Source organism: Rhea americana, unplaced genomic scaffold (genome assembly GCF_003343005.1).
Source record: "Rhea americana isolate MKP2758 unplaced genomic scaffold, rheAme1 scaffold_5, whole genome shotgun sequence".
Taxonomy (NCBI): Eukaryota; Metazoa; Chordata; class Aves; order Rheiformes; family Rheidae; genus Rhea; species Rhea americana.
The window spans coordinates 3227867-3234980 of NW_028186645.1; the positions used below are offsets into that span (position 1 = coordinate 3227867).

Consider the following 7114-nt stretch of genomic DNA (forward strand, 5'->3'; position numbering starts at 1 on the left):
GGGGCTCGGGGTGCCTGTCGGCGCAAGGAGAGCGCGGGGAGAGCCGCGGCGGCGGACGGGGCTGCAGGGCACGAAACGGGGGCCGGGCAGCGGCGGCGGAGCTGGGGCAGGAGCGGAGGCTGCACTTTGCCGGCGCTCCCATTGTCAAATGAAAACACACACACACTGCCCCCAAAAAAAGAAAGAAAAAGAAAAGCGGAGGGAGGGAAGGAGCCCCCCCCTTGAGCTCCAGCATCCCCCCTCCTCCCCCTTCCCCACCCCTACAGCCACGGGAGAGGGGCGAGGAGGGGGGGGCAGCTCGGCGCGGCGAGGCCGGGGGGGCGCAGGCCGGCGTGGCCCCGCTCCCCGCCGGGAAGCCGGCCGGGCCCCCCCCGGGGGGCTCCGCAAGTTGCTGTGCTGCGGGGGGCGGCGGCGCCGCGCGCGGAGCCGGCCCGGGGCTGAGCCTCAGCCGCGGCGGATCCGAATATTTATGTTCAGATTTTAAAGAATTTAAATAAATAAATAAAATATTCCCCAGGCTTCTCTCCCCTCCCCTGAAAGCCAAGAATAGGAGCCATCTGCCAGGAGCATTTGGTGCTTGCGAGCTCCTCTCTTTCTTTGTTACCGGTGATAAATTTCTGTTTGTAAGATTTCCTTGGGAATCGATATATATATATATCGATATATATATATATATATATATATATATATTTCCCACCTCCTGTGATTTTTTTTTCTTTTCTTAGGGGAGGGTTGTGGGGGGACGTTTTGGCTCCCGAATTTCCAATTTCTTTCGCTCTGTCTCTCCCCCCCTTTTTTTTCTTCTTCTTTTTTATTTATTTTTTTTTGGTGTGCTCCTTTATTTTTTAACCCATTCCTCCTCCCCCCGCCCCACCTCCAGCCCATCAGCTGGTGGAACACAAATGAAGATGCATCTGGTACTCAGCTCTCTTTCGGGGGGGGGAGTGTTTTTAATTCATTGTTATTTTGGATCCAGATTTGCATCACCATAAAAGGTGAATCTGCCCCCCCATTCTCCCTTCGTTAATTGCATTTTGTTTTTAACCATCCGGTTTGGAAAATGTGTTTCCCTTTTTGTTGGCGGCTTATTTTTTTCCTTTTTTTCCTCCTTAAAAAAAAAAAAAAATAAGAAAACCATCAGCAACCCAAACCCTGTGAATCGCCCTGTGCAGTTTCTCCCACTTCTTTCCTGTCTCAGTTGCGAGGAGATGTGGGGTGTTGGAAGGGGGTGTGCGGAAAATCTGTTTTGTTGCGCACGTCTGAATTTGTTTAAAGGGGTGAAACATTTCTTGCTGCTGTTGCTGTGTGTGTGTGGGGGGGAACTGGGGTGGAGAAGACAGCCAGGTAGGTTTGTTCTTCCAATGTGATCTGCTTTTCTGATCGCTTTACTTGGAAGTAAATAACGAGGCAGGACGAGCATTAAAAGGTGCCGAGGAGCTGCGTGTACAATGGGTTTAGCGGGGAGGCTGGGGAGGAATGGAGAGTGGAGCAGCGTGCAGCTTCCCTCCCTCCCGCTTGTATCTATCTGTCTCTCCATCCAGAGGAAGCTTGGCGGAGAAATCAGGCTGCATACTGAACAGTGGCAGCAAAAAATGAAGGTATCCCTGGGAGGCGGGTGGGAGCTGCGTGGGGGGGTGCCGCCGCTGTGCCGAGGTTGGGGCTGGGGGCGCAGGAAGYGCAGGCATGTTCGCACAGCCGCCGGGCCCCCGCTGCAGGCGGCCAGGAGCGGGGTGCGCAGTCCTCGCGAAGGTGTAATTCRGGTGGGGGGAGGAAAAAAAAAGGAACCCAGGGAAGCTGCTGTCCTCTGCAAGGGGGAGTTTGCAAAGTAGCATTGCAATGGAATAGGAAGCCAAAACACTTGCAACAAAATAAACCCAACCCCAAGCCAAGCCCCCAAAGCTGGGATGAATTGGTACTGTTTTGTGAAATCTTGCATTTATGTCATGTTTAGCTTGGCTTTTCTTTTTTTCCTCTTTCTCTTTCTCTCTTTTTGGCATCTGTCAGGAGAGTTGCATTTCAGGATGGATTGGAGGTTTGTGCCAGACAAGAAAAGAGATAGGGAGAGGGAGATGGGGAGTGAGAGAAAGAGAAGGGTTTTCTGACACTGCTTAGCTGGAGTTTATTAGGTTTCATGCTCTTGGTGTTCAGAGAAACGTTTAGATCCTGAGTGTAAGACAAACAAACATGAAAAGCAGAGAAACTGCAATGTAGTTGTGCTCTGGAGTTGCAGTGTCTCATTAGCACAGTGGTCTTTTAAGACTGCAAAACTCAGTGGCCTGTTTGTCCTTGCCAGGCTCACCCAGGCAGCCCTGTAATGGATGCATGTGCAGTACAAAAAGGGCGGGGGGGGGGGGGGGGGGCCCCCAAAAAGCCCCCCGGGGGGGGGGGGGGGGGGGGGGGCCCCCAAACAGGACACCCGAGGGAGGGGGGGGGGGGGGGGGGGGGGGGTCGTGGAGAGAAAAGAGCAGCTCTGGACCTGTCTTCAGTGCTGGTGGACAGAACAAACTTGGTAGCTTTGTCCACCCTTAAGTGGGTGGACAAAGCAAAAAGTGTGATGAGGTAGAAAAGAGACTGTGCTGGAGAGCTGTGCAAAGAAACATTATATTGGTTTGATTCAAACTGATGATTTTCCATCTTAATTTTTTTTCCTCTTTTTTTTTAACTTGAGAAATCTGTTTTAAAACTAGTTCTGCATTTTACATTTGAAGGAAATGTGAAAGGCGAGAGCATGTGAAAAGCCTGCTGATAGCAGTTTTACAGAAGGCGGCAAAGCAAGAACGTTCTGTAGAGCAGCAACAAAGATTGGGAGGGAAAGGACAGTAAAATCCTACTGTTCCAGATCGAGAGCCAGGTTTCCCAAAGGAAATCCTTCAGTACCTGGTCAACAGGTTCCCTAGGAAGAGTAATAATTTCATTTAACAGTTTTTATTTGCACATTAAAAATAAAAAGAAACAGCAACAATTTTGCATGTTGAAGTTTTTGCAAATTGCTTCAAGGAACTTCACTTAAAATGCATTTAGCTTTAGTGCAATTAATGCACTTTTTCCTACGGAAAAGAAAAACTAATCATCTCTTGTACAAAAGAGAATGCAAGCTGTTACTAAAGAATTAGAGAGGAAGTTATTTTGGAGACGGCTTCTATTTTTCATAATATCCGCATAATTGTGCATAGAAAAGCCTAACGTTTTTAAAAGACGTTACATGTGTCGGCTTTAAATAGGTCAGGAAAAAAAGGGCTGCGTTCTAGTGATTTTCAAGTTGCCTTTTATTTGAATATATTTGTACTGGACTTGTAGATAAAAAAATACTAGCAGATTTTCACAGTTTTCTGATCTTTTAATTTTTTTTTTAAAACTGATGCTGAGTAATTAGATTGTAGATCTAGATTGTTTAATCTTTCTTGGTTGATTTGATTGGTGTCTTAAATAGATGTACAGCAGGTGAAAATTCATTTTACATTTTTTTGCTGGTCRGCAGATGCAGACGGTATTTTGTCAGGCTTATTTAAATATTGTGAAGTAAAAGTCTTAAAGATTTTACAACCTGGCTGTGTTTAACAGGACTGGTTGGAGCCCTTGTCTTGTGCAAAATGTATGTTTCTGCGCAGAACAAAGGGTCGTCCTGTGGCATATTTGACAATAATTACGACCTAGAGAAGTGCGTGCTCGTAGAAGTAGTACGAATTATTGATATCGGTTACTGCCTTAAGTTGACACCTCTTCTGCTGCTCTTCCCCGAGCTGAGCTTGCTGCTCGCGTATCTTTGCCATTCAAGATGCCTCGCATAAGACATTTATTTCTCTCGCACGTTCCCTGTCTAGATTGCTTCGCGCTCGGTATTGTTTGTTGATACAAAATACTTTCCAGAATAAACTTTGCTGGCTTTTAGGTGGATCGCAAGGCTGCGCGGTGCCCCCGGCTGCAAGTGGCGGGTGTTGGCGACTAGGGGGAGCTCATAGCCTGTCTCATGCAGGGGCTGGCTCAGCCCTGCTGCCTCCGATGCGCTACCCTAGGAAATAATAGCTCTGTCTGAGCAGCAGTTTACGCTGCTGTAAAATGTTTTCAGTGTAAAGTTGTAGTATTGATTTTCATGCGAAGATCTATATAGTGTAGCTGAGAGAGGGGCTGCAAGCGAGACACGTCTATTTTTAGCCAAATCACAGCTGATTAATGGACTCCGGCAGACAGGAGTTTTTAATTAAAATTAGTTTTTTAACAATGCCTTTTATTGTCAGCATATGATGTTTAAATTCTCAATTTGTTGTTGTCAGATAGCGATCGGGGTAACAGCACCTGCACATAAGGGTGTTTCTGCGCATGGGGGGAAAAGCCCGTGTACATCCATTTGTTTGCTTCCAGTGGATATAAAAACYCGGGGCAAGGAAGCTGAACTTCTAGAAGAAAGTGTGTACAGCAACAAAGCAGACATACGCACACACCATTTGCCCTGCTTGCATGTCAGAAAGCCACATGTACCCCTGCTGAGGGGACCCGATATCAAATAGTTCGCTGCACTTTGATCCTCGGGTCCTTATAACAAAAACCCCGCACTTGTTGGAAATGAAAATAAGTATTTTTTTCCTAAAGAATAAACACAAAATCACACGTGTTGTGTAGAAGTTGCTGTTGAATAGCTCACAGGCTGCTTCCACAGGCCTGTGCTGTTCACCGTTCCAGGCTGCTTGTGCGCCGTGGATGGACTTTTGTGGGACGCTTTCTTGCCCAAACATATAATTTYGTGGCATACACATAGCACGCTTTGATCACTGGATGTCAGGGGAGAATGTTGACTTCGCCCAGTCCAAGAAATTCATYAAGTTATGGCATTGTTAACATGGTAAAAGCATATTCTTATTTTTAGGGCACAATATGTGGATGAAGGTTATCCCATGACAGGAAAGCGTGCTTCATTCTAACCTGAAAGAGAAATAAATTAGGTCAGACAAAAGATCAGGGCTGTCATCGACTGTACAAAAACCCTTCACTCTTGAGTAGAGAGGGCCAGCAATTTATCTGATGATTTCTCTACTTCATTTAATGTTTGAATTGAGCTAGTGGGGAGCATATAGACAGCAGGCAGCTCCTTTGGCAGACCTGTGCGATGAAGAGCACAGTGTCTCCTCCACCGGCAGTGCGGGAGGGAAAACCTTCCCTTCTCCCCCCGAAACCTCAAAACTTTTGCCGACTGCGGCTTTGCTTCTCTTCCCTGTTAACTTTTGCTAAGAGGAGCAGCAGTGGCCGTCTCCTCCTCCCTGCCCACTCTGCGTGCACACAGGCTCCCCTTCCTCCCGCTCCCTCCTCTGCCTCMCACCCGGCCTACTCGCTGAGACTGAGACCCATTAGAAAAGTCTCCCCCGGCAGATGGGCTGCCCCAAAATGTTTCTCTGCTTCCCTGCCAGAGCTTTCTCTTCTTTCGGTTGCTCTGCCGCGGTGCAGCCGTTTCTTCCAGGTTGCTCCGTGCCCCGCGCTCACTTCAGTTGTCCGTCCACTTTGGTCTTGCCTTGGTAGCCTCAAGAGAAAGCGTGAGGAAAAATAAACTGTGGTTGAGGGGTTACCGCCTGCTTTAAAGTCAGGAATACTGTAAAAGCACCTGGTAAAGTATCAGCATTGAATGTAGATAGCTTTRTATATATATATTTTTTTAATGATGGAGGAAAAAGACATCAGTAACAGCGTGCGCTGATAAATGTGTGATTCATTCAGCTGCTCCTACTACAGCACCTTCCTCTTTTGTGTTTATTTACTTTCTTAAAATGTATCTGTGCAGGCTGCACACCGCTCCTCTGCACCCACGGTTGCAAGCCTCAGAGGCAGTTGTGTGTTCAGCACCTGAGCATCARTTAATTTTGCTCACTGCTCTCCCTCCCGAAAAGCTGCTGCCTGCTCAGTACCGTACACCCTTGTTGGAGCTCTTAAGTAGTAGCTTCCTTTTATCTTTCTTTCTTTCTCCCCCCCCCCCTTTCTCTCAAGGAATATATAAAAAATGCCTAAAGCAGGCCATTCGAAAACAAATTAAAGCAGAGGGACACACTTCATGCGTTGCAGGCACACACCGGCGGAAGGGGGTTAGAAGAATATCATCATTTTACTAGCAAAAGTGACACCAGATTGGGGATTTGATTAATGTTGCAACATTCACAGGAACTTAGTTCTGTATTTTTGATGTATGCAAGTCTTTTGTGTAGTTGCCTCAGTGCAAGAAATTCTGATTTTTTTCCTGGAGCAGCTGATAATTTGTGTCTGGGCTGGATATGCCCAAGGTACTTTCCGAAGACTAAGCACTAGACAGCACAGTTTAAAAAAGGAATCCAAAGTTAAGGGAGAGGGAAAAAAAAAAAAACACTGGTTTACTTAACTTTTTTATGACCCCTTTTACTAAGCCACTGGAATAAGCCATAAATTTGCTGAATGTTACAATGAATATGCTTCAATGAAAATAAAAAAATGGCTTAAGAAAACTGTATATAAGCAACAGTGCTTTATACGCAATTGAGAAGTACAGTCTCTTCTGAAACATATTTTAAAAAAAGAACAGACTTGTGTGTTTAGTACGCATTCAAAACTAATTGCTTAATTTTGATCATGCCCTTTAAATCTTTGTGTAAGAATCTGTGATTCAAATATTCCTCCTTAAGCCAGTTAAAAGATTGTACCAAAATACCTCTCCTTTGCCTTTTGTGGTACCGAGTGCTTTTTTCTCTCCTTGCTTGTCATGTAGTTTTAAATAAAACAAATCTATTCGCTTGGGAACAAAGAATGCTTTTATATCACATCATCACATTGCATTTTATCTGGCAAGATTTACAGCTTCTGCAGTCTATAGAAGAGCCTATGCATTTTATGCTCTCAAAAGCAGTAAATATTTTTTTATGTAGGTATAGTTTACTTAAGAGGAGACACGCCACTCCCTTCTGAAACGCGGCGCGTCCTTTCCGATGAAATAGCGTCTGACAAATGTTTGCGATTCACGGCGATTCTTGGACGTTATTGGGTTTTGTTCTGTTTGGGTTCTGCGTTGTTGCTGTGCCGCCCCCCCCCCCTTATTTCCCCTGAAACTGTGGCGCGTTTTCTGTGATTTTTACTTACTTACTTATTTATTATTATTATTATTATT

At 45.8% G+C, this 7114-nt stretch overlaps 1 protein-coding gene across 3 annotated transcripts in view; it reads left to right on the forward strand.

Moving 5' to 3' along the window:
* Positions 1-7114, forward strand: part of BCL11B (BCL11 transcription factor B) — a 91031-nt gene that overhangs the window by 1764 nt on the left and 82153 nt on the right. The gene's annotated exons all lie outside the window — the stretch shown is intronic.